Source organism: Channa argus, chromosome 20, assembly GCF_033026475.1.
Source record: "Channa argus isolate prfri chromosome 20, Channa argus male v1.0, whole genome shotgun sequence".
In the NCBI taxonomy this organism is placed as follows: Eukaryota; Metazoa; Chordata; class Actinopteri; order Anabantiformes; family Channidae; genus Channa; species Channa argus.
In genome coordinates, this window is record NC_090216.1 from 3,610,818 (window position 1) to 3,636,941 (window position 26,124).

The following is a 26,124-nucleotide window of genomic DNA, read 5'->3' on the forward strand; positions in this document are numbered from 1 at the left end:
TGCTGCTAGTCCTGCATCTGAATGCATCTACAAGCCTCTAAATCACATGTAATTCTATTGCATGACATCCTATTGGCAAAATTAATCATATTTACACTTTTGCAGTGCTGTCAATCTGACTATCCTCTCCTTTGCACATCATTTCTATCAGAATATTAATTTCTTTATGTTCAGGCAAAAGGAAATCTCCTTTTGTGGCAATTACACTACAACGCATTTGTGTCTGTTCTGACACAAAGTGCAGAATAGTGTGGGAATTCTGAGAAATATCTACTTGTATATACAGTACAGCTTCAGTAGTTTGTAAAGGGGTAGTCGAGTGAGAAACCTGAGTTTGAAAGGTCACCTTGGTAACAATATTGTTTTGATTTTTGGAGCTTTCAAGTGCATTTACTGGCCCCTTGAGAAATTTTGGATAGATCAAATAACCGAATAGGATTGCATTTGGAAAATCTAGAAAAATATCTATTGCCACTTTTTATTTTAAAGCTTTCACTTGCATCTTGTGGCCAAATAGGGACATAAGTGATCTAGTAAACGGATCTTACAAACACCAGGTTTGCAGTTTTAAATAATAGTCAGGTGCCCATTTAAACAATAAAAGATGATATTTTTTTTCATGCTGTTACCTTTCCTCCTGTTGAGTCACCATGCATCAATCCTCTCCCAAGGCCATTATGGTAGCAGTCCTGAAAGAAAATATAATAACATTTGTATCTAAAGCTAATAGTTGGCAGCCTGAGTTAATTTTCATCAAACGACTGACTCAGTCAGACGGTTGATTTTTGTCATCAGAAAAACATTTTAATACATTTTGCCCCGATGACGGACTGTGGATTTTGGCCCCATCACTTAACCAGGTTTTTAAGTTAAGAATTTTGTAATGGATAAGATCAACAAACAGTTGATGCACAGCCCACGTGTACGTGTGCTGTAAATGTCAGTTTAATGTCAAATATCAGACTCTTCGTCATCTGACAACAAACATCCGCTTAGAGAAAGACAGACACACACCTTCTGGCACTTAACTGATGGGACCTTGGAGACATTAACAGCTTTCTTTTAACTTTTCTGTTCCAAACGACTCCATTTTTTTTTTTATTCCAGTTTTATTCAACTTCTTTTTCTCTTATGTTTCTACAGTCTCTTTTTCTTTTCTTTTTTTCATATTGTTTTGTTCTGGGCAGCTGCCTATTGCTAGCAAGCTCACTGATGCTTTTTCTATACTTATTATATCACAGATTTTTATAAAGACACAAGCCATAACGTATCGGAGCAGTGATTAATTGCCTATAAATGCTTACACATTTGCCATTAGCATAGAATTTGCTTATAAGTTCATTTTACATTCATTAATCTTTCTTCATGTTGTAATTTTTGTAATGAACCTCACCAGAGAACCAGAAAAACATATTATGGTACAGCGAGTACAGTGACAATCAGTTTGTAATTTTGACCTTGCTACACCTCAAAAAGCTTATTGACGGAAGTTGAGGTAGCAAAATATATATGTTGATATTGACAATGACACTGATATTGATCTTTTTTTTGTCACAAAAAAGACAAAACTATATTATGCTTGCTAGCACAGCTTGTTTGCTTCCTGTACCGGCTCGATATCTGAGATCTGAGGACCTATTGATAGATGTGTAACATGCATGTTAAAATCTGCCTGATGTCAGTTTGAAGCCTCCAGTTCAAGTGCTGACATTAGAACCAGGGCTCCTAGCTGTGGGATGATCTGTCTACACCCATTATAGCATAACTCCAACATAGGCTCATAGATAAATGTTTGGCTTTCATGTCTGTCTGTGAGGTAAACAGGCCAAGGCAACTGAGGCCAGACTGTGCGTGGTGGGGAGGGAAAGTGAGGGAAGAAAAAGATGGAGAAGAGCAAAACACAAGGAAAAGGAAAAACACAACAAAATAAAGGACACAATTAGAAGATATGAAGAATTGAGGAAGGAGAGAAAAGATGGAGGTCAACAGATGCAAGTATTGACACAGAAAAGAAGAAAAGTGCGGATGAGGGAGCAGGGAATTTGAGGTGGGGGTGGGGTGGCTGTTCTCGCTGGCCTTTGTACTGTATAGCCTTGTTTGTTTTCTATATGCTGTTTTCCTCCCTTCCTCCTGCCTCTGCCCTCCACCCTCCAGCTCAGCTGCTTACCAACCCTAACAAACCTCTTTTCATTTCTTCCAGGGTGGAGACAAGGCAGACCACACAACGCAGGAGGTCTGAGGAAATCATTAACCGTACACAGACGCATACAGTATGACTGGTAGGCTCTACTGCTCATCCACTCGTGTGTTTGCATTAGGATTCATTATCTGCTCTCTGTTCATTCGCTGAGTGTGCACAGTGATCTCTCACGTGTGCTGCAGACTCGTACACTCTCGCCTCTTTCCAACTCATTTCTGTGCTGTAGTGTACAAACAGAAAGCATCAGCAAGTCCCACCGCTGAGTTGCTACAGGTGTGTCAGGCGGGATGAGGGTGACATGTCCCCCCTTTCTTTCCATAGTTTAAATTTCAGTTTAATGTCATTTTGTGCTCGTGTCACACTTTCGCCTCTCGCATAGTGGTGAGCGATTTGTTAATCTTTTTCCTGTTTTACTTGTTATGTTTTTTTAATATTTTGTCCCATTGTTGGAGAGTTAACAGCAGCACAATTATAGGAAATGAGGGGAATAATGTACAATAGTTGCAGCGTATCTAATAAGATCGACTACTCATCCTTATGATCTGCAAATGGGTGTAGTTACACTTTTTGGTTAGTGGTGTTACTTCAAATGCTTGAGCAAAGATTAAATCAGAGATTATTTGGGTTCACAAGTGCAAGTGACTCAAATTTGAGTGTGGACAAAATTTAGGTTACAGATTTCTATTTCAGTCAGTTGCGTCTCTAGTTAGAATGTGAAATCAGCAGATTACATCAGTTGTTGCTAACGTTAATTCTTTGACTTTAACTGATGGTGGGTCAAAATTTACCTTGCTGTGGTTGGGTGTGGGTGCCGTCTCTGCAAGTTGGTGGAAAAATCGGATTTGACACAAAACTAGTGACTGTAAACTAGAGCTGAGTAAGAAGAATCACCCTGTAACAGTCTAACAGAGTAGACTTTCATCAGTTCCAAAACAGTGAGTCATCTTGTAGTTATACCACCCGCTGATTGCTTCACATATAGCTCTGTATTCGAAATCTACTTGTTCAAGTTTTATTCATATATCAAGGAATCAAGTATATCAAGTTTTAGTTCTGAGGTCTTTGATTGTTTAAAGTGGCTATTGGAAAATCCGATATGCCAAAGTCAGTGGGCTGTTAATCTGTTTTTGTGTTAATACATTTTCATTCAGCATGTGAAATATTCTGTTGCGTATGCAGCATTTGTTTGTACTGTGCATGCTGAGCATCTTTGACAAACATTTTATTGATGAATTAAGTGAAATCCTAGCTCCACTTTAAGTCGTACCTAGAGACGATGATCATAATCATTAATTGGCTACTACTCAAAACTCTGACAAATGCAGAGATTGTTTTTGTTCATAAATGTATTATCTTTCATAAGTTGAACATTAAACAGACTTTGACTTTGGCAAGGAAAATGTTGGCACCTTTTGAGACCCTCCCCATTTTGCACCTCTACAATGTGAAAAGTGTCACTTGTAGTAATGAACCTACAATTGTTGGTGTTCACTGTCGCCAATCTCAACGCGGTTATAGGATAAAAGGAATCACTTATTCACAATTGAAGTAGTATTTATTTACTTATTTCAAGAGGATGCAGTTTAAAAAAATATTAGTTTGAATCATGAACACAACCATATCTTGCTCTTGGTTCTCTTTGATAAATCTAAATGTATTAATCATTGATGCAGATATTTAGGTTAAATCATTTGTTTTACTTTAAATATTTGTCTTACAGAATGGGAGAGCTATTTAATTATGTATTATTGGGCATGGTATGTAAGCATGTATGTAAATAACACCATTTACCATAACCCTTTATATTTTATTCTGGTTGTTTGTTTATAAATGAAGCAAAACAAGGGGGTATTTAAAATAGAAGTTCTGTTATTTTGGTTTGATTAATGCAGTTTCTTAACATTTTTATTAACACACATAAGCAAAATCATACCCCACATTTGTCTTATTTAATCCGTTTGGTAAAAGGTCTTTCTCAGGTGAAAGCTGTAGGAGCATGCAGTTGTTGGAATAATGGCATCATTGTGAAGTAAAAATGTTGTTTTATTCCTCTCCTCTCCTCTTCCCACATTTCCCTCTTCTCTGCACAGCTGGAGAGAATGGGGAAGAGCATAATTGTGGTTTAATCCTGCTTTAAGTCCCTGCAGCATTAGCGACGCAGAGGAGGCAGATCATGCATAACAGCTCGGGCTAAGTGAGACAGAATAACCTCTAGAGTTGTTTGGACAGATGCTTGTTGGGAAAGACTTAATGGTAGGGAGCCCGTAGAGGCCCGAAGAGGACTGGTGTCAGTCTTTGGGTGGAAGTGCTTCATAGGGGAACTGGACACAGGTGATATTAAATTGAGTTAATGATGCTTTGACCACAAGAGGTAATTCCAAGAGTCAATAAGCATTTCTTGCAGTTGTAATCTTGCCGTGACTGTCAGTGTAACATGTGCACAGGTTTGGTTTGGTAGCTTTTCCCTGCACTCATGGAAGAGCTTGTGTTGACTATGGTGCTGAGGTAAATAGTTGATATTTAGTGTGTTCATCCCTGACCGTCCTGGTGGTCACCAGGGAAGAACAAGATGACTAGTCTAAGTTGCCCTCAAGTGGATTGGACGTGATAGGTGCCCACTTATGTGCAGTAAAGCTCCACCAAGCTTAAGCAAACACATTAAAATAACGTACCAAACCGGCATGGTGGTTCTCTGGTGAATGTGGGCCTGTTGAACGTATCAGGTTCCGTTGAGTTTCATTTCATTTTTTTTTGCCCCTGATCATCAGACAGTGAACAGGGGTTCACTGTATAAGATATAACTTTTGGTTCTCGAATAGGTGATTAATCTGTCAAGATGAGGCAGCAATAAGCAATGGTCAATACTACATAGAGAACATACTTGGGTGTTTACCTGTTGACTCAAGCTATAGAATATTCAGCATCTGCAACAGAAAATGCAACTCAACACTTCCTTTCAGGGATAATGGCATCTTCAATGTCATGCAGTAAAGTGAGAAGCCTCGTGATTCATGATGCTTGTAAAAGCTGTGCAACATGCCACATTTGTCAGCTACTCTGACATTGACCCCTGAGCCACTTTCAAGCAGAGTATTTCAATAAGAGGTGTCTGCACTGGACATCATCTGCATTTTCATGGGTTAGACAAAAGCCAGAACATGCGTGAGAAAGGGGAAAGCTTTCGTCAGTGGGAAAGAAAATCGTGAGGCGGACATTTTAGAAGGTGTTTTTATCCCCAGGAAGTGAGTCTTACACGGCAGGGATGGGAGTGGTGCAGACATAAGGCTCACACTTTAAGGGCCAGGGGTTGATGTGCACATATGTGCGTGTGCAGCCATATGTTCATTTGAATGTGTTTTTATTAGTGGTTGTGTGTCTTTAAGTAGAATCCAGGCCGGGTGTTAGTCAGGGGCATAGTCAGGCGAGTAGGTGGGATCAGACTCCCATCACTAGGCTGCAGGCAAGTTTTCTCCGCACCTCATAAATCTCACCTGGTGCTATAGGACTGCTGCTGACATAGCTGCTGCATTGCACACTGACACACGTGTACAAAATATGAAGCGTGCACATTTTAGTGGGTTCATGTTGAATGCAGCCATATGTATGTATCTATGTTTAATTGCACTGTAAAGAAAGAGCCTGAGAGTGAGTCCTGTCCCCAGCAGAAGTAAAATTGGGAAAAATAAAGTGATGTATTATCTGGCAGCAGTGTGTTGGAACACAGCACCTCTTACTGAAAATCATTTGTTTGAACAAAGAATTAGTAACTGAACCAAAAATAAGAGGACCTGTCTTTTGTTCTGTCTGAGTTTCACCAGCTAAAGCCCCTCGCATTCGATTTTCTTACTGCTCTGTGCTTGGATGTTCTCCTGTAGTGCATGAAAGGAGGACATCATGAAAGAACATCTGGTATTTTTTGACCATTCTTTTCTAACTCAGTTTAAAGGTAGGCGATAACATGCAAAGCTGTCGTTTGTTTTAAAGGAAACTTTTTGGAATCCTATTAATCAGAACACAGTAAGAACCTCCCAAAAAAAATGATCTACACTTCCTTGTTGCCTTTTACCTTGTTTTTCATGGACTTGTTCAAAATCTTTCTGATCATGTTATTTTTCATTTTATATTTATTACTCTGCCAGACAGATGTTTTTCATGCTGCTGCTGGTGGGCACAGTGTTTTTTTTTACAAAGATTTAGGATATGACAAAACATTAAGGATTGTCTCTGTTTTAGGGGACATCCAAATACTTGACCCATGCTAGATGTGTCTTGACGTCAAAAGTAAGTGTTGTGTCGATGCACAGACGTGATGCTTATTTTGGATGTTAATGTCCAAACGTTAATTTATTGCCATAGATGTAAAAATCATTAATTTATTTGTTTATTTGCATGTCCATAGATTTCCAACATCGTCCTAGGGGTATGTAATGCTATTGCCCTGTGTTGTACGTCAATGAATCCGCTTTACTGGATGTCCAAATACTGAACCTGTATGAGACGCCCAAATTCATCTAATAAGTTATATCTAGGGTTGGAACCTTTATTGTACATAGAAATTGGGATCTAACCAACGGAGAGCATATCGACGGCACGTGCTCTTCTCACCTATGTCGGATGTTTGCTTTCTATCATACAACCTGGGGACAAAATATTAGTTTAGCCAGAGTAACCTCCTTGAACTTGGATGACATAGTTTTGAATGTGGCAGTACACTTCACCTTTCCACTCTTTAGACACTCTTAAAAACAAAGTCCGGTTTATCTTGGCTCCTGCATTGTTGAGCCCATGTCATGGAGTTAATCTGTAGCCCAAGTAAAACAAACACCTGCCTAATTTTGTTCAATTCTTCACAACAATCTTAACTGATTGAGTTGTTTTGGTAACATAAGATGTCAAACCCAGTGCAAAGATTTAACATAGTGATCCACACAAAATAGTTTTTTCAGGCTTTAAGGTTTGGAGGGGGTTTTTAAAATTGTGCCTGCAGAAACACTCTGTCAGCTCACATTCTTGTGGCACTGAGCCAGATAGTGATGTATTTAAACAAACAGAGCAGAGGTTGAAGTTTTCTTCTGAAAGGGTGTTGAAGCTTTAAGTTGATGAGCCATGAGAGAAATACGCCTTCTTAATTCTTCTGCCTTTATTCCCAGTGATTCATTAATCTATACTCATTCATTCATTCATAGACAAACAGTTTAACCTGTGCCCGTTTTGTGTCAATTCAAACCTGCTGAAGTAACATTTAATCTGCTTTTTTTCTTATCCACTAAAAAGACAATGACGCAGATTACCCATCTAACCCCTATACATTTACAGCAGACAGAACTGCAGCCTGAAAACAGTTACTGGGCTGTGACATTAAGGGACTTGGTTTGTTTTTTCTGCCGCTGCTGAGAAGGTGTCCACTCAGTGAAGTGTTGTATAGGAAGGAATGCAGCAAAACCAGACGCCATAAAACAGTATATCCTCCCAACCTGCATACGTTACTATCTACTGTCAGCACCTCCGCAGGTGGATTAGTACATGTATATAAATACATTGTGGACACCCCCATGTCCTTTGTGTGTGTTTGTGTGTGTGGGTGTGGTGATTAATGTATGTCTATCGAAAGGAAAGAAACGGAAGATTCCTAGGTAAACATTTAGGTGTCTCTGCCTTGACTTTAGAAACACTTAAACATTTGGTCAGGTTTACAAAAATACCTTGTTAACACGATTCAGACAAAAGCTGAATAGAAGTTTTGTGGAGAGAGGAAAATTTTCTTTTGGAATTTGTCAGCCTGCATTTTCTTATGACACTCACTCACCACAGCAAATCGTGTTTCTGCGACTTCCTCTCTGTCCGCTATTCACCTCACTGTGCAGTACACACAAATTCTTATGACCACGTAAACAGCAAAGCAGGTTACCAGCCACTCCCAGAGTCATATAAGTAACTATACAGTAACAATATCATTTTTAATTGCTTAATATTATTTTTACAGGCATCTATGCTTGCATCTAAATGTGGAAATGTTTTCACAGGTGGCAGGAGTGTGATGGGAAGATGGAAGGAGAACTTTGAAGAGTTAATGAATGAGGAAAATGAAAGGGAACAAAGAGTAGAAGAGGTGACTGGTGTGGAGCAGGAAGTAGCAAAGATTAGTAAGAGTGAAGTGAGGAGGACGTTGAAGAGGATGAAGAGTGGAAAGGGAAACCTGTGGAGGTATGGAAGTGTCTAGGAGAGGTGGCAGTAGAGTGTCTGACTAGTTTGTTTAACAAGATCTTGGAAAGTGAGAGGAAGCTGAGAAGTGGAGGAGAAGTGTACTGGTGCCAATTTTTAAGAACAAGGGAGATGTGCAGAGCTGTGGCAGCTACAGAGGAATAAAGCTGTTCGGCTTAGAGACAGTGGCACTGAGGAAAAGACAGGAGCTAGAGCTGGAGGTAGCAGAGTTTAAGATGTTCTCTTTGGGAGTGACGAGGATGGACAGGATCAGGAATGAGGACATCAGAGGGACCGCTCATGTTAGATGTGTTGGCGATAAAGTCAGAGAGGCCAGATTGAGGTGGTTTGGACATGTTCAGAGGAGAAACTGTGAATATATAGGTAGAAGGATGCTGAGGTTGGAGCTGCCAGGCAGGAGGTCTAGAGGAAGACCAAAGAGGAGATTTATGGATGTAGTGAGAGAGGACATGAAGTTAGTTGGTGTGAGAGAAGAGGATGCAGAGGACAGAGTTAGATGGAGGCACTGGATTCGCTGTGGAGACACCTGAAAGGGAACAGCCCAAAGGAAAAGAGGAGGAAGAAGAAGAAGGCATCTACACTTTGATGTTGTGTGACTGAGATCTGTGGTAACATGTTAAAGATTATTGTAATAAGAAAGCAGTGGTATCTTGGTGAGAGCACATTCCATAAAACATACAATAAAGGCTGCAAGTTAATGTAAACTATTTTTTGTTTTATTAATAATTTAGAATGTTCATATGCTGAGTCACTTCCCCCAGTCCAAGGTGATGTCCTCAATTACATAAAACAAACAAAAAAGAAGAAAGTTCTCAAATTTAAGCAAATCGTCCATTTTCCTCGATAAATGACTAAAACAGTTAACGGATTATCAAATTGTTGTTATCAATCAACCATTTTAGTTATTCATACCCAGGGAAAAGATACGTTCTGAATAAACAAGAAACATACTGTCCAATATGTTTCTACAACAAAAAAATAATACTTACTTATTCTGGATTCTCCATTTTATTTATTATTTTTTGATGAAAAGCTAAATACTGTTACCTCAAAAATCTACAGAAAGCATAAAGGAACCATTTATCTAAAAATTAAAAACTTAAACTAAAACCAAGTTATTTATTTTTGTAACTATATTTACTTGACTAAAGTTACAAAATGTGCACCCAGATTGAATAAAGCCCTGCAGAAACCTAGAGTTCAGGATTAGATGGACCTGATCTCCCAGGAAGACTTCACTACCTGACTTCACTCAGCCATGTCTACATGTAACCACATTTCTAATCAGCTTTTTGCATGTGGGCATTATTAAACGCTGCAGAAAGAGAAAGTAGCAAAGTGGAGTGGCTGAATGAAAAACAATATCTATTAAGATGATTTTTGTGTGTGTGTGTGTGTGTGTGTAATTAAGTCCATCCAATGGTGATTAATGCTGAAATCAACACAGATACCCATTTTTTTTGCCAGTTCACCGAGTGCTTGCTTTAGAGAAGATAAACCTTTAATCATCCCAAGTAGGGCAATTTTCAATCTGACTTCCACGAAACAAATACAAAAAAGTAATGACCTATAACCTCCAATCTTGAATATCACGATAGAATTGAAAAGAAATAAATGGCATTTAAGCTCCTTATTACAGTGCAGTACTTTCAAAGCATGTCTTGGCATTTAAATAGCAAAAGAAATGGCTCTGGGGTAGGAAAACTGGTTCTAGAGTCCAGAACCAAGAGCGACTTTTGTCCTGGCTAGTGGTGGCTATTGTGCACTAGGCCAAGTAAAGCCGATGTTTCATTTAGGGTTTGTACAACTACAGGGTGATCGGCACAGCACAGTTGATGCTAGTTAGATAGCAGACGTGACAGGCTGCACAAATGCTTTTGACCAATGGGGCTTGAATGGCAATGCAGGCTCACAAAGCCAAGAGCAACATTTGGAAAGGGATGTAGTAGCAATGTGCTTGCTGTTGTGCTGGTGTTAGCTTTGCTGTGGAAGCGGGGTGTATGTATGGGGTCTACACGGATGCCAGCTCTAGCACCAAGCTCGCAATGGTCGAAAAGGGGTAAAAGTGGCCTATAGAAGTCTAAAGACCTTAGCTTCTACTGTGGAATATTTGAGCACGTCACATGTGAGGAAGCAGCATCTTCTTTCCTTGAGTTAAAATCTATGCTTCCAAATTAAGTGTACAAAAGGAGAAATATCATCACAACAACCAGGTTGCTACTATGTATGTAAACCAGTTCTGCACTAACCAATCATTTTACAGAGCATATCAATGCACCGACTGGCTCCAGGTTTTGGGGGGCACACACAAACTGAGGCCACCAGGGAAGCTTATTGCAAACAGCTGCTGCTCAGTGTGTAGGGTTGTGTTCTTGAACTCACTCCTCCAGTTTGTAACAACCCCAGAGCCCTTTGCTTCACCAATGCGGGCTCTGTCAGCGCGTTACCAGCTGAACTAACTGCCGCTACCCTGTCCACAGCACATTGATCGCTGCATCCTCACTCACTCGTGCACTCGTGAAGCTATTTACTAGCAACTCGGAGGGAATGGATGACGAGTGGGATGGAGCAGTTACAGAGTGTTCTGTATTGCCTGCCTGCACGCTTGCACTGAATGAAGTGACCAATGTTTCATTATTTTCCTTCTTACCCTGACAGGCGTAGGCCTAAAATGAGATTGAATACATTACTGCCGAAAGCACACAGTGCCGACCTTGCAGCTGACCACTGCACTCCACTTCTGCTGCTCGTGTATTTGAGTGAGTGTGGTTATTTGTAGCTGTCTATGCGCCACTATTTTGTGGTTGGTAAAGACCAGACTTATTCATTTTCCACTCTGGCATTTTGATTTATATTTGTGGATGTCAGCTCCCCCAGCCCCACCTCTACTTTCAAATGTTTTCTTTTTGGGTTTTTTTTTTTTCAGCTTTCTATTCCCAGACCTGATTAGCATTAATGAGCTGTTATGTTAGCCACTACCAGAATGCTTCAACCACATCTCTCTTCTCTCTGGAATCAAGTATTTATTTATACTATTTGCTGCACTGATCTACTGTAGCAGACCACCTCCATGTGCAAAAAGGTGGTCGAGGAAAAAAAACGCTGCATCAGCCACTGCCTTTGCACAAACGGCTATGACACTTATAAATTGACAGGGCTGGTTATATTTTCAGCAAATACAATGAAAGCACAAAAACCGACCATGCAAGCCATTCTCTCCAACTTTCCTATCTTGTCTGTGGCACTAATCTCGAGTACTCTTGTTCCAACTGAAGATGTAAAAATATAACATTAGTAAAAGCTGCACAGTGGACGTTTCAGAAACAGGTGTAGACTTTGTCATCTCCCCAGTCCACGAGGGTCTTGGTTGACTCTACCACAGATGGCTGAATGTTTTTCAGCCATCAAAAATTTGCAGCTCGAGTGCACTAACTGCACATGTGCCCGAAAAGTGCAGATTATTATTATTTTTTTTTCCAGATTATTCTACTTCAGCGTTGTCTACACTGTCCAGCACTTACACAAAAAGTTTTAATATATTTCACTTTTTCATGTTCAGTCAAATGCAACGGACAAAGAAAGCACTGCTTCTTCATGCTGTTCCTGCCGTCCAGAGCTCTAGTTATGGTTTGTAAATGGTAAATGGTCTGCACTTATATAGCGCTTTTCTACCTATTGGCACTCAAAGCGCTTTACAATGCTTCTTATTTACCCATTCACACTCACAATCACACACACATTCATACACCGATGGGGGAGCTGCTATGCAGCTGGCCAACACTCACCGGGAGCAACTAAGTTGGGGTTCAGTGTCTTGCTCAAGGACACTTCGACATGTGATCGGAGGAGCCGGGGATTGAACCAACAACTGTGAGATTGGTGGACAACCGCTCTACCTTCCTGCGCCACAGTCGCCCCATGTAGTGTAGTGTAGTGAGCCTTATTGCAATAAATTTGTATATTAGTTTAGCATATTAGTGTATTAGTATATTAAATTAGTAACTGACAAATTACAACCCTCTCAGTATTACTCTAAAAAAAGAAGTTGCACATTCAGTTGTTTTCAGCCCTCTGGCAAGTATTTAAAGCAAGAGAACTCTGTACTCTGCATGTGGCCAAAATAAGTACAGGGCTTGTGTTAATAATAAAAAAAACATGACACTGTGCAACAAAGTGGCAAAAAAATCTATAGAATATCACAACAGCATACCAGAGTGGTGCATCACACCTCAGCGTACCAGTCTCTGGCATTTAGGTTGATAACAATTTGACCACAATAATTACAAGCGGGTTCCCGCATGCCTTCTCCCTGCCAGAGTTGCCTGCAGTGTTGGTAACTGATGAGGCGTTGTGTTGTTTTGCATCAGAGCTGCACTGTGTGAGACTCTGCAGCAGAATCACTGATAATTTATTGTGCAGCAACTGTTTGTTTTGCTTTGCTTTTTCATTAAAATCCCTTTGAGGTCAGAGGCTCAGGCTGTCATCAGAAATTTCACTCGGAGTGCAATCACATCAGATGATGAACTGGAACATATAAGCCTCCCTCTCTTGTTCTTCCTCCTGATGTGTCAGTGTAATGACTTGTCCATATCTTCTGCCTGCTTACGTGTTGGCATGTCTCAGTCCCCCTCACATGCCCACCATCAGATCACTTCACAAACAGAAACACATTCATGCTGTTGAGCAAGATCCCCCTTCCTATTAGGAGATATTGACTTGGAAAGGATCCAAAAAGTCTGTGTGTTTTGTAGCCTGCTAAATGTGCCAAGTGTTTTTAGTAAGTGCTTGTGTGAGTTTCTTCTAAAATTTACATCAAGTATGTCAGTATTTACACACGATGCCATTTTATCCTAAAATAGTATATCTGTTTTATCCTAAAATGGCATCTGGACCATTACGAAAAAATATAGTGTGTTTTAAAGCATCTGCATTTGTGCTGTGAATAAATCCTTTTTTCTGAAATGATGATGCAGTTTTCTTTCTCCTATTAAACCGGGGCTTTGGCCACCCCTGATGACATTAGAGAACATACAGGGTGGGTCTTTGCTGATCAAACAACCACACATGAGCATGAACCACAGCCTGGCCATTGTCCCATCAATCAGCTCGTAAATGTCATTAGAAGGATGTGGGATGTGGCAGCTTTGGGACAGATGAAACATGTTGAGAGGACTTTTATCCTGCACAGTGGGATGTGGAACCTTACTCCAGGCCTGGGCCAGTTATATAGGTTAGTTGAGCCTGGTTCCTTTAACTTGCAGTTCGGGGCCTAGTTTGGTTCACAGGCCTGTGTCTGGTAAGTCACCACATGAGACGTGTAAGTGTGAATGAAAGTAAAAAAGCATTTTTTCCCCCCTGTGTTGTAAAGTAAATAAAAGTAAGTTAACTTTGGTAGATAACATTTAGAAAAACAGACAGGGCCCCAGTCAACTTGCTAGCTTTGATTTCTATGGTGTTTCTGGCAGCAGGATGCTGTGTGGGACATTTCTAAATAGACAATAAAAGAAGGCAGTGTAGTGTTTCCTGCAGCAGATGGATGATACAGTGTTCTAATAGGGATGGTACAGTATGACATAGTATGCAGCGCTTCGGAACAAAGTGTGGCAAATAAACTACTCTTTGTTTGGGAGGGTTTCCGCTGGACTAGAGGCAAAATGACAAACATCTATATTTGTGGCAAGCGGAAGCAGGTGTAGTTCCACCGGATTTATCACAGCATAACACTAATCTTGAGTTTTTTTGTCAGTGTTTGTTGAGTTTCTATTAAAAAAATAAAGCTACCCACTGCCACTGAACACATTTTGAAATTATTTTGACACTATACACTTCATAGACACTATATACATCATAGACCTAAAGTCTATCGTGGGAGCTGTAGTATCCAGCACTGTAGCCAGACTAATGCCACACATACACAGGCACATTTAAATTAACCACGTAACGAATAATGTGGATTATCGAAGCCCACCCACAACGTGAGTCTGTTCCACTGCTTATCTGTTTTATCAGCTAATTACCACCATTATGTGCACACACACACACTTTACTACCCAAGAGACTGCTATTATGCAGTGAGCTGTCGGGCATTGCCCCCCCACCCCCCACATGCACGTCTTTTCTACTCCTCGTTTCTCATCTTTTCTGTATTCCTGAACTTGCTTTGGCAGGTTTGGCAGCTTGCAAATTATAGACACAAAACAAGGTATTGGAAGTTGAAAAAAATGCATAGCGGGCTGTGACGCTTGAATTTACATTAAGTCTGCAACGTGGCACTACACAAGATTGGTGCTGCAAAGCTGCACATTTCCTTATAATGGTCGACGACTTGCTAATGGCCCTACTGGTCATCTCTGGAGGGAAGGAACCTGAACCTGGCTTAACACTGATTTTACATTTACTTAAATATCTTGATTACTCTCAGATGAATTGCCGTTACAGTTTCTTAGATTCATGGTCCCCGTAACATTAATGATAACGTGGCTGATCCCTTAATTTTTTAACGGACATTTTCAAACTAACTGAGGTAAAGCCTCTGCTGTTTAGTTTGTACTATTCTGTCCTGCCTGCCAATCTGTTCATCTTCTTTTAGCTACACTATCATATTGTGCTCATCACTTTCTTCTATCTTATCAAGGGGCGGCAGCGGCTCAGTAGAGCAGCTTCCGACAGACCACAGGGTCGGAGGTTGCGCCCCGCTCTTCCCGACCACATGCTGAAGTGTCCCTGGGCAGGACACTGAACCCCCAACAGCCCATCCTCAGCTCCAGCCCCGACCCTGAATTTACGGGATAAGCCGAAATGGGGGAGAAAAAAAAACTTTATTCATCCTATCTACATTTACCTTTTTATCTTTTCCCATCATATCTACCCTGTCTCTTTTATTTATTTATTTTTTTTTCTGCCGTCCTCTCTCCTTCATTCCTCCTCTGCAGCTCTGCGGGAAAAAAAAGACGTTTCCCCTCTGATTTCCATAATTGACGATGGCCTTGTCACTACGTTACTGCAGCTTTCTGTTGTACGACGTCCTATATGCTTCTCCTGACTCGGCAAACGCTTAACCTCCCCCCGGAGCGGTTCCTGCCCTGAAAGATTAAGGTCATTAGTTGGCTGTGGGGCCTGGAGTTCTGCTCAGTGCATTATAGCTTTAAATGTTAACCCAGATCAAGTGACTCTAAAACACACACAAAAAAACAAACAGCTCAGCCATTAGCAGCTTCTCTGACATTGTGTTTCTGACCCGTAGGGAGCACTATATCAAAGACTCTGAGTGCCAAGACATACATTTAATGTTCTTTTATTACCTTTTACTACTGATTTTATTCAGTTTGGTTTGGTTTGTTTTATATGTAATTGAGTTTCTAGGTTTTGTGAGGGGATTTAATTTGTATTGTATGATTCTTCAGGGTTGTCGTACAGAAGACCAGAACCAGAATTCCCTGTATACAAGATTTGTGCTGCTGCAGCCTTGTTTACTCACCATATAAAACCCGTAGTTTTACATTTCCTTAATTTAATTCCAGACCAATAAAAAGCAACTAAGCAGAACATGTTGGATTGCATCCCTAAACCACACCGCTTCTCATTTTAGCAGATCATTAGGAAATATTTCTTTTACTATCGTACCCTCTGTCTGTGTCCACACGTTTTACTGTCAGTCCGTCTTGCATCCACAGTACCTAGGGTAGATGGAAAGCTCTTTTAGCTGATCTGAGGTAAAATTACCACTATGGCTTAAGTGTGTGGTTTAAAGAGTGAGCTCCTGGAAAAGCAACAGAAAGTATGAGAATCCTGCAAGCTCAGAAAACTTTGACCAGTAGCAATTGACTGAGAACTTTAATTTCCTGCTCTTTATTTCTAGAGGAACTGTACATCGTTAGATTGTTTGACTAATGGCGGCTGTCCTGTCTCTGACGCTAACACCTCATAACTATTTTACTGAATCCCTATCACCGAAATAGCAGCGGAATAAAAACAAGGAGTGTAGGTGTGAGTGATGTGTTTTGACGCAACCAGTCACTCTTGGCAGAAGTCCTCCGCAGCACAGTCCAGTTCTCACATGTGCTAATGTGCCGACTTTAGCCTTAGTGTGTCCATATTTGTGCCTTTTTGTTATTTTCTATGGGGGAATGTGTGTTTGTGTGTGAGTGGGTGTAGAATCGCGCAACAGAGATGCAAACCTCTAATTGGTTTGGCAGAAAGGCCAGGAACTGGTGCCAGGAACCTCAGTGAGCATTTCAGAGTGGGTGTGTCAGGGGTATGTACCGACTTTAGCCAATTGGCTTTTGGTTCCACCGGGAAGTTGTGGTTGAACACGTGTTATTGTGGCAACAAGGAAAGAAACAAATAACGAACATGAAGAGCAGAAGCTGTTGAGTGCCAGAGTTCAGCCTGTGCAGTTTATTGGATACTATTCTTTTATTTAAAGCTGCAATGAAACCACTCGTTAAGAGTTTTCAGAGTCACACTGAACTGATGGTGTCTCTCTCATTGTTGGCTAATACGCCAGCACAGGCTTATTCCTGCAGATGCAACGCACACATCACCCCGGCTTTAGCATCGCTGCCCTGGCTGCCTGTCCATCTTTTTTTGTTTTTAAGTCCTTAAAATGGTCTTGCTCCGCCCTACTTCTGTGAGTTGCTATATGTGCACTCCCCCTCCAGGTCGCTCGGGTCGGCTGACCAGCTGCTCCGTGACGTGCCGGGGACACGGCGGAAGCTCAGGGGAGACAGAGCATTTGCTGTTGCAGGCCCCAATTTGTGGAATGCACTGCCTTTGGACGTTAGACAGGCCTCCTCACTGTCTATTTTTAAATCAAAGCTGAAAACTCCCTTTTTCTCCCTGGCTGAGTAGGTGACTGTAGTCTTTTATTGTATTTTTATTTGTCACTTTCTATTTTGGCTTTACCATTTTAAATTGTTAAGCACTTTTTTGTGCTTTATAAATAAAGTTGGCTTGGCACATGCAAAACACACTACGGGCACCTGAAGACACCCGGATTACTCTGTTATTCTTTGAGTAGATTGAGTAACATAAGTCATTCTCATCATGCCAAAATGCTGTCACACTAATACTGCAGGTGATGCGCATTGATTCATTTTCCTGGTGAAGTATCAGAGTAACAAAAGAATTACAAAACAGCACAAGTGCCATAGCCTACAAATAGTCAGGAGGCTATGCGATATCCAGCTTATTGACGGTGAGCGAGATTTCAGCAGATATTAGTGAAATGAATCCTCCTCCCTCAGGGAGAAACAGACACCACTGTGCACTACCTCTGAAACCAATACCGGCTTTTTCAAAAAAACAAAAAAGATCTTTGCAGAGAAATCTTGGCTGGCTTAATTAATTATGGTCTCCTGCTACACTGACAATTATATTTCAGTGCCTTCATTTTAGTATGCTCTCATCCTTTTTTTAATGTAACACACTATCTCAGCAACTCGAATCAGATCAAAACAATGGCTCATTATCAAACAGACTCCTGACTTACTGCCAGTGTCTTGGCCTTTAAACAGAGGTAATGTCAATGTAAGTTAGTCCAAATCTCTCCTGTAGTTTTGCTGCTCTGGTTGAGTTAAATGCTTTATAATAGTCTTTTAATTCTATAAGATGTCCTGCATTATGTAAATCTGCCTAAAAAAAATAACTTTCTTACTGCTTTGAAAACCCCTCATTTGACGAGATGGAGCTGAATAAAGTTGCCAGGTTCAAATTAGAATGTTCTTAAATATCAAGTGCACATTCACATCATGTTTCACATTGAAGCAAAAGCACTACATGTATTAACATAACGTGTTGCCAGAACTGTGCTGCCCAAGTTGTACCTGTCAAACCTGTCGGTATTGGTTGCAGTTTTAATTACGTACACCTTTTTTCTTGTTAATGAGGTGTGTAATTTGCTGTAGAGTCATGTACTGAAACGTGCGAGTATAGAAAGAGAGAAAGAATTGGTTAACAAAAGAATGAAAGATGAGATCAAGCACCTTCTCCAGCAGAGGAGAAAAAAAGGGCATTTTATTAAATCAGATCTTCAGTTTATGGTCTGTGTGCAGGCACAATGGCTGCTTCTCCCTCGAGAAGCTTACTGCCTGGCATTTCCTGCTCTGGGAAGGCCCTGTCCAGATTAGAGGAAATTGATTTAATGGCTCTGGTTAAATGGCTCAAAAGGCTACATCCTCTGTGGATACTTTCTTGTTCTCTGTCATTTGCTTTTTCGGCCTCCTCCTGCTTTCTTGTATATCTCATCCTGTTTGTGTTTTCACCTAATTTTCTGCAATTTCTCCGAAGCACGTATTCTAAAGCGGTCTGTGTGTGCGCCACTATGTGTGGATGCTTGAGCATGCAGCTGCTATTGCAGACCGTATAGAAGGCCTGCACGGCTCTGGACAGACCTGAGATCAATAGAAGCCGTAAACGCCTACAGCCTCGGGCCCAGCAGGGTGTTCAATTAACTAGAACTTGTAGACACAAACAGGACTGGGGTGTCTCTGCTCCCTGTCAGCGTTGTATATCTGCCTCAGTACAGATGCCCAAACTTCCAGGCATTTGAGTTTAACTTAACCGTGCAGCACATACAGTGGTGGAAAAATCATTGATGAGTGAAGTTTCTCTAAATTCAAGCAACGGTGTTAGTCCGAAGAGAAGAGCACTGCCACTCGTTAAAACAACTGGTTTTATTGTAGAGCTAAGGTGGTCAGCAAGGATACCTTAGCTACTGGGCTACCTTAGTTCACGTATGAACTAAGCTGCTTCTGCTCATCTGAACGACAGCCCTGAAGACCTAAAAACTAAATAACGTGTGTGTGTGTTTTATATATCGAAGTTTCAGACATGTAACGCACAGTGTGAGATTGTCCGAAGTGTCTCGCGGGAGAAATGCTGCTTGATTTCAGTGAGGGCTCAAAAATGAGATTGCAGTCAAAGGTGTTTTCAATAAAAAACAAATGGACTATAAAAGATCGCTTCAAATCCACGGGCTCACGCATACGACACAGACTGTCAGAGAATGACCAGTTTTCTCATCAGTATCATGACACTTTTTGGGTGGTTTGCTTGCTTTGCCGGCCTAAGAAATGGATAATAGATCAAAGCTACAGAAGTTATTGTATTTCAGGTGGAGATGCTGTTACAGTATATTGTTACAGTGTTCAGACATAAACCTCAGAGGAGGTTAGACATTTTGGCAGTTTACCTATTTAATCCCAAAACAGTGGAAAATACGAATACAGCCTTATTTATTGTTTAATGTGTAAATAAGTATATTCTTTGGTATTTTCTCCAGAAAACACAAAGAACACACGAAGCTGCCAGTCCTGCTGTTTTGAATGTGTAAAATGTATGTGTTCAGAATTACTATAAACAGTCCTGACTGGAAGAAGGCTAAAGTTTCCACTTGTGATCTTGACACACCCAAAATGTTTTTAAGTTGCGGCACCAGTACTGTACACCATATGTGGAACTATGAGGAGGGCGTGTATCCGAGGCGTGTGTGGAATGTATATAAGAGCATTGAGTTTTATGGGGCCCTCCAGATAGAGACGCATGACAGGTGGGATTGTCAGGGCAGGGGCCTTCCAAGGACAAAGATTAAACCCACTGTGCTCAGTGACAACAATTACAATGTATAGGGTTGCAGCTGAATGCTAGTAATTATTATTGGTTATTCATTAACGAGTTTTGACAGAATGTTCACGCATGACATTTTACAAGGGAGGTGTTTATAAAATGATGGGCGCCCGTTTTACTGGCCAGTTAGTTTCATGTGTTGCAGATGCATTTGCTTGTTGGATATCTGGAGATGGCACAGTGAGCACAGCTATAACCCATCACGTTACTGATCATGTTGTGACTTTTAAAATGAAAAAAGACAACAGCGAGTACAGTAAAATGACCTCCTAAAATATCAAAGGGGACAGAAGTGTGCTGTATGCTTATTTATTTATTTATTTATTTATTTTCCTTCACCAGTGCTGAGGGAGCATTAGCATGGGAAGCAGGATGGCTCCAAACCTCCCTTCTGACATCAGCCATTCATGTCTGGCTCTGAGGCAGCGTAGCCAGTCTGTCTGTGTTACCTCATGTGATCGTACACGGTGTTTAGTAGAGTGTGACGGATGACGGATGCAGTGTGCTCGCTAGATCATCTATTTACACTCCTTGTTAGTTGCAGAGAAGCCTCGGGGGCCATATTTATGAGTCACCAAGCTCGGGTCTGAATCTTCAATTTGTTTTTGAGCATTGAGCCAATTATATAATGCGTTTTATATAATAGCAGGATCTGCAGGACAAAAATTGCAACTTGCCAATTTGAATGATTAACGTTCTTTTACAGTAAAATGTATTTAGCTCTAATTTTACAATCACTTAGTAGTTACAACAGGAGCAACTTGGCCTTCAGTGTCCTTGCCAAAGACCCTTCAATATAAAGCAGGGAGGAGCTGGAAGTGGATCCATCAACCCTGTGAATCGTGGATGGCTGCTCTAACTTAGTCGGCATTTTTAGGCATTACCCCCATGGAAACTGCAGACTGTGCGTATATAGTAACATGGAATCTTTGTTTCCTGTTGTGTCCTACATAATCTGAATTCAAGGGATTATAATGTGTACAGGATTTTGGCAAAGCTCAACTTTGACTGTTTTGCACTTTAAGTACAGTTTCAGTTGTTGGACATCTTATCTTTTGACTTTACTTTTAATTCCAGTAAATTAAATTATTGTCTCATTGTTTTGCCAAGAGGAGCAACAACAGGTTGCTGCTATTATTATACAGTATCAGCTTCACAAATAATGCATAGATGTTCAAACTCAAACGGGTTCTGAATTCCAAGCACCAGCTGAAACGGTTTCCCTTATTGTGCAAGAACACAGCAAAGATACACCCCCCAGATAAAAAGTTTGTGAAAGGCTCATTGCAAGTTGTGCTGATTTATAATAGGAGTAGTTTCAGTCACTCATTGTTTGTCTGGGATACTGTGCTGCCAATGCAGCTACTGGATTTTAAGGCAATGAAGATAAATGTGTCAGGTAGTTCTGGTTGCCCTTCAGTACTTTTACCTTATCAAACTCCTATCATGTATTCACTCTATTGCTGTATATGTATAGAGAAATACATTTTTCACGCTTTCACATCTGGAATGCAAAATGGTAGTAATGCAAACATAAAAGAGAATGTTTAAGTTTAGTTAAACAAAGGGCTGTTTCATTTACTTGCTCAAACATTGTTCAGTTATACATATTTGCTTTAGGCAATGAGAAGGCAGACGCCAGCTATTTTTTTCTGCTTTGATTCTCCCTAGTTTATAAAATCTTTCTTAATGTTTTTACTTACTTGGTCGTCCATTTTATACAGCATCCACAGGCTTTAGAATCGTCACGTTTGATGATTTGATGATCTTAAACTCCAAACCAAACTTTTAAACTGAGTTTTCTCATTGTTCATTTCTTTGTGCTAATCTACTAATGATTTTTTTTTTTTATTTCACTCCTCTGAGTAGAATCAGTGAGCACGTACAGGTCACAGATAAATGCGATTTGTTCATGATGAAATTTGTTCTGTGCGTTTAACCCATCTCGGCAGCACTTGGGGATGTAACAAAAATAAAAACGCAGACAGTAATATGAATATAAAACTATCTGGGAAATTATGATGTAGACAGAAATTTAACTCCAACCATTTTTTCCAAAAAATCCGAGGTCATGGAAGTTGTGGGAAAATGGCACAGTTGTGTTTTTGTTCACTCCTCACTTGGGTTAGGCTAGACACCCACTGATTAATGTTCCTGTTACCAATAATGAAAATGATGTCACACACTGATTGCTGCCATGGTTATAGTGACGCCAAAATATACCCACGTACAAAGCATAATCTGTGGTTTGGAACCCCAAATTTACCGAATGAAACGAACTTTGTCTTGTCAAACTAATTGTTTACTTAAAATAGTGTCACTCGTGATTTTACAGACTGTTCCATGAATCTGGCCTTTGTCGTGGGAACGTATTTGGTGCTGTGCACTTCACTGACACTCAGAACCATATCAGCTTAAGTAAAAATGTGTAATACATCAAACTGGCTATCAGATGTCTTACAGCATAAGACAGAATCCTCAACACCCCCCACCCCCCAACAATTTCTTTGGGAGGCTAGAGGGTAACACAAGCACTTTGTGTTTGTTTTTTCGCCTCTGCTGAATTAAGCGAGATGTCTGCAGTGTTGCTTTTTTTTTCTCGTGGATTCGGTTTTGATGCTGATGCTCAGCCCCCATGGAGAAGCAAACCTGTTGTTATTGTTCTGCACTCTTCGCTCTATCACGGTCACTGTCATATTTTCACCAAACACCCTTGCTCACAGACATCAAAAGGTGAGCAAAATTCATTTTACAGTAGCTGCGTCTCTCGCACAGAGCTCCCACCACCACCACACCTCCGTGCTGAGCTAGGGATTCGAGGAAGATAGCACCCATCTAACTGTGATATTTTATTCACAAGAAACAGCCTGGTTTGAATTCCCAATCCTCTTATGCACGGGTAGCTCTTACCTCTCCGCATCCACACAAAAAAAGCTGAGCATAATGGACATGCTGCACCAGCTACTTGTTACAAATAGTGTTGGAACACCTTAATCACTGTGTCTGTGTTGTGGAGGGTGTGGGTCTTTTGGGCCCACTGACTGCACCTGGGCCCAGTGTAGTGTATTAAATCTGTCCTCAGCTGTGTGCTGCTCAGAGCTGCACTCTGCACCTCTAAGCCTTTAGGTTCCTTTTTGTTTCGATTTTGTTAGGTTTCCTTCTAGTTAGTTTATTGAAACTGTTATCTGAAATTTTCCGTGTGTGCCCCTCATCTAGGTTGTGACTGCGGGGGCTCAAATGGGATTTGAACTGGAGGCCTCTCAAATCCTTCCACTAGTTGTCACAACCTGGTTCAAGCTAAACTCAATGATGTTATATGATTCTACTAAAGACCAGTTTATCTATTGCTTCAGGTCTGTTATCTATCATTTTATGTACGTTTCAGCCGTGAGACAACATAGCAAAGCAAACTTCATCCCTCTGCTTATTTAGCAAAATTCTTCTTCAGAGTAACTGAATCATATAGTATGTATAATTATCTTATTACTTGTACCCCCACAGGCAGGGACACAGAAACAACTTTGGTGCTGCTTGTTTTTAAATGGTGCCACTGTGTAAAGTGATGTACCCTTTATTGTTTCAGATCATACGTAGCAAAGTGTTTCATAGCCAGCTGCATTTATTATTTATTTTGTTTGTGTTTCTCACCATCAGGAAGACGTAATGTGAGACAAAGCAGAAAAATAGACTAAAAGTGCTTGCGTCCACCACAGACTGTAATTGTAGCAGACTCAAACACGAAGAAAGGAAGATGAATAAATGCTTATTTAAAGAAGGATTACAACTGAAAGGTGGAGGGCCACCAGCATAAAAAGCTTGCCGGTCAATTGTATTATTAATGGCTCTGCACCAACCTGTAGATTTAACTGATATGAGCTCTGCTGGGATTGGCAACATTAATCGACCGCCCATTAGTCTAATGACGGGTCACATGAGCTCCAGGCAGCTGGCATAGGCCTGCTGTTTGTGATAAGGCTGCTGTAGCGGCCTGTTTGTCTTTGGCTGCAGCTGTTAGAAGAGGGCTGCGGTTGCAGCATAATGGCCTCTTTAAAAATGTACATCAGGGCAGACGCAGGGGCAGCACAGTCCTGAACAAAAGACACGCGACCGCTCTTCGTAATTTTAGATTTTATTCTGCGCTGATGTGATGGAAATGAGGGTAATGCAAGCTTATTTGTACAGCACCATTCCAATATGGCCGCATTGCAAACATACGGTTCACATAAGGTAGAGATGTTTCTTAGAACAGCATAGAAAAACTAGTTTTTTACTTTGTTTGTTTGGATGTTAAACAAATAAACAAAAAACAGACTGAAACTTTCTCAAGTTTATTGAAATGTAAAAAGCTGTTGCATCCTATGGTTTAGATCAAAGGTTGCTTTTTTACATGATGCAAAATCCCCAAGAAAAAATGCATTTATGCAAAATTTATTAACATTCAATTTATTGTAGTAACCAGGAGATGGACATTAAACAAGGGCTTCCAATGGGAATCAAATTAGGGATGTTGCATGATATGAACTGCGAACCGATAGGTCACTGGGTCCTTGTGTACACGTTTCCCGTTACACATTGCCTTCCATTCGCACTGTACGTGCTCCAAACACACAGCCGCTGACTGTCTTTGTGTGACAGACTGGATGACCCTGAACATCTTGCTCTTCCAGGTCTGTCAAACTTTGCCTAATGCTCACTAACGCATCGAGAATGAAAAGGCACGTGTGTACATTTACCGTCATGTAGGTTGCCAGCACGAGATGTTCATCATGAGGTCTTGAAATGGCACTTGGTGTTCTATATGTAGACGTTTCCTCCTCCTCCTTTCGCAATCTTCTTCCTTTGCCGTCTGTGTGCAATGTCTTCTTGTCATATCTCTGTCTTTACCGGAGCTGGGCCAACTGTTTAAGCTCTTCCTACCATTTGTAATGGGCTAATCAATATAACAGTTCTTAGCTACATTACAGCACAGTATTGTCTGTAATGTCAGAGTCAAACATCCTGTTCACTTGGCTAAATGTTGATTTGCCCTCAGGACAAAGTACATATGTATCTACGGTAATCCTATGTAAATATTGCCTGGATCCTTGATAACTTGTTAGTATGTGACATCCTGCCATATTATTATTTAGCCCCATAGACTGCTTAAAATAAACAAATGCCGCACGCAGTAAGATATGGCGAAAAAGAAATATCATTGCTTTTGGGGTGGTCTGTTGTGTGCATGAGCTTCTTGGAAGGCAAAACCCCACAAATTGCATTAATTATTCCAAAAAATGTTAACTTCATCCAACTCAAATATAGAGAAGCACAATCTGCTTCAGTTGACAATACGCAGTGACAGTTCTTGTTATGAAGTAAGTGAACCTTTGGGAACAATAATTTCAAACACGTGCTACCAGCAGTTTTGGATTAGACCTGGACAGTGTTTGGGAGAACTTTCAGACTGTGTGTTCTTACAGAACTGCTAAAACTTAATCTCTGGATGTGTGGTGTGAATGGGATTCTAGCAGTTATTCACAGAATCTGTAGAGTGATGACGATCTGTGTGCTATAGTTTGAACAGACAGTCTAAGTTATAGTAAATGTAATTTGATTGAAGATCTGACCATGTTTTGCATTAATTCATACACAACTGCAGCTAATTCCAAATGATCTTACTCCATGTGCTGCAACTCCACACTGATGCATCTGTCAGCTGCATCTGCTTCAGCAGAACAAATCTTTTTTTCACAGATTATTGCAGGAGAAATTATGAAACACAATCCTTTCAGCAATAAGCAATAACCCTGTTTACCGAGCTAAAAATTGCCAATTACTAATTTGCCTCGGGCAAATTTTCAAATTGGTGATGGTAAATAACCCCAACCCCCCCCGCTGCAACCATTATCACCGATCATCCCCATGATATCTCTGCCTGTGATGCTAATGCCACATTCAAATCCAGACTAAAGATCTTGGTAACCCTGTGGGGATGGGCAGAGCTTATTCACACACAGTGGAGAATAATACCTGTCCTTTCCGCCATTCCAAGAGATATGAGTTAACCATCTCAGTCAAACAAAGACCACGTCTTTATA

The 26,124-nt window shown here is 40.7% G+C and overlaps 1 protein-coding gene across 4 annotated transcripts in view; it reads left to right on the plus strand.

The window, feature by feature from the left end:
• thrab (thyroid hormone receptor alpha b) overlaps positions 1-26,124 on the plus strand; it is a 121,564-nt gene that overhangs the window by 43,680 nt on the left and 51,760 nt on the right. For 2 of the 4 annotated variants that reach the window (XM_067487242.1, XM_067487243.1), the window contains one exon: positions 2,201-2,279. The exons of the other annotated variants lie outside the window; for them this stretch is intronic. The gene's annotated coding sequence lies outside the window, so the exon portion shown is untranslated. The remainder of the gene's footprint in view (positions 1-2,200; positions 2,280-26,124) is intronic. 4 annotated transcript variants of the gene reach the window in all.